This window comes from Propithecus coquereli, unplaced genomic scaffold (assembly GCF_000956105.1).
Source record: "Propithecus coquereli isolate 6110/MARCELLA unplaced genomic scaffold, Pcoq_1.0 Scaffold59, whole genome shotgun sequence".
Lineage (NCBI taxonomy): Eukaryota > Metazoa > Chordata > Mammalia > Primates > Indriidae > Propithecus > Propithecus coquereli.
In genome coordinates, this window is record NW_012151840.1 from 6,655,753 (window position 1) to 6,658,360 (window position 2,608).

Sequence of the window (2,608 nt, forward strand, 5' to 3'; positions counted from 1 at the left end):
AAAAAAGTCATTAAAAATTCTATTCATTCTTCAAGACCTACCTCAAATGCCATCTCTTTCACACCCCATTCACTTACTCAGAATTTTTTCTCTAATTTCTAAGCTTTAACCAATGCTTTATAAATTTTATTATAGTATTTAACACATATGCTTTGTGTTACAGCTATTTCTAATAAATTATGCTCCATTCACTAGAATGTAAACTTCTTAAAGGTAGGGTGGTCTCGTGTTCACTTTTGCATCTTCATTCATATATTAATTCAACAAACATATAACCTAACATGTGCCAAGCTAGGAAGCGGGGATTTGGCAATGAAAAATACAGCTTTTCTCTCATCCCTCAAGATACTTATAGTCTAACGGAATCCTGGAAACAGGTAGGCATGTGTACATACCATTGCAATAAAATGTGACAAATGCTAAAATAGAGGGAGCATAAGTTGCAGTTGAAGCATAGAAGAGTACTTTGCCTAGCCTAGATAGTCAGGAAAAGCCTTTTAGCTAAGTTATTTAACTAGATCTTGAAGGAGGAAGGACTTAACCAGGTGAAAAAGAGCAATCAGAGCAGAGAAAGCTAAATGTGCAAAAGCAGAGAGGTGAGAAAAAGTAAAATGAGTTAGGGGAACTGCATGTACTTTTCTAAAGGTTATATTATATGGTGCCTGTTAGAGACAGATGCAAGATACACAGGGACCAAATAATGGAACATCACAGCTATTGCTGGCACTAAGTCCTAGCAAGGAGAGACTGAATATGCATAAGAATTTTTAATAATTTAAAGAATTTTTAATAATAAGACTATCCAAATACTTCAGGATCTTATCCAATTAGTATAAACTCAAGATCTCTGTTACTTAATATTTATGGAGATGTCCCTGAATAATATGTAGTTCATCTTTCCTCATTGATTTCTGGATTAAGCCAAACCAGAATTACAGGCTCCACAAAGGGTACACTCAAAAAAAAAATCCTCTTTGATTTTCAAATTTGTTCTTATTGATCTCATAAAAGGTTGAATTATGTGTCACTTGCAATGTTACCAAGTTAACCACAAGTAAAAGAATGTGAAGTTTTTTTTCTATTTGGTCTCTTTTTATATCTTTCTTTTGTTTATACTTAACCTTCTAAACATTGACCCATTTCCCTGAATTTTTCTCCCCTTTCTTTACATGGGTCAAGGTCTTTATAAAATACAGTATAGCATAACGAGTAAAAACATTAACTTTGAAGCCAGGCAGATCTTGGTTAGAATCCTAGCTTTCTTTACTATCTGTGTAAACTTTGGTGGTTATGTAACTTCCTTAACTTTTAGTTTCCTCATCTGTAAAATGGGAATAATAGCCTCAAGAATGTTATAAGGATTAAAGAAGGAAACGCATGTAAAATACTCAGCATGCAGTGCCTGGCACATAATAAGTCTCCAATATTTAATCATAGTAATTCTTGTTATTATTTTTATTATTCCTTTGTATCTCTATGAAAAGAGCACTATGTGATGTAGAAAACCGTGCTCTCAATAACATTTTAACAGTAAATATAGTAATAAGTTTTACAGAATGCTTTCATAATGTCTAACAATATAGGCTAATGATTTAATGCCAGAGCATAATTGAGTAAAAATCATTTTATGGTGGCCAAAATGCAAAATACTGGATTGTATAACTCTCTGATGGTTTGGCTTAATCCAGAAATCGATGAGGAAAGATGAACTACATATTATTCAGGGACATCTCCATAAATATTAAGTAACAGAGATCTTGAGTTTATACTAATTGGATAAGATCCTGAAGTATTTGGATAGTCTATGCTGCCAATTATGGACGGATCCATAAATTTAGAAACCTAGCTCAACTAAAGATAAAATTGCTATCAACCTAGAAAAATTTAGAAGCCTGACAAAGACACACAGCTGGCTAGAAGGACACCTCAATCTAAGAGTCTTCCCACAAGATTGACCAAGATCGTCTTTGGAAAAAAAGGGGTGTGGGAGTTTTTATACAGATCAATGAGTAATCAAAGCCCCAAAGTTATTGGGCATAGGATTATTTAAATATACCTGCTACCAGGCATAGTAGCTCATGCCTATAATCCCAGCACTTTGGGAGACCAAGACAGGAGGATCACTTGAGACCAGGAGTTCAAGACCAGTCTGGGCAACAAAACAAGACCCTGTTTCTACAAAAAAATTAAAAAAAAAAAAAATAGCTGGGACTGGTGGCGTGTACCTGTTGTCCTAGCTACTTGGGTAGCTGAGGCAGGAAGATTCGTTGTGCCCAGGAGTTCAAGGCTGCAGTGAGCTATGAGCGCCCTGCCACACTCCAGCCTGGACAACAGAGAGAAGCCCTGTCTGAAAAAGAAAAAAAAAAATCCTTTCTTTTGCAATATGGTGGTGATAGTAAACGGTATGGGTTTTTTAAAATGCTAATTTATATATATGTTAATTTAAAATGGGAACTGTACATCAATCTGTAAAATAGTTTTGAAATCCTCTTAAGTCTATGAAATCAAAAAGTGAGAGAACCATGGATCTCCTCTAACCCTTACCTGACATGTGAATTCCCTCTGCAACATCTCAAACAAGCTATGCAACAAGGCTGTGCTTAAACAC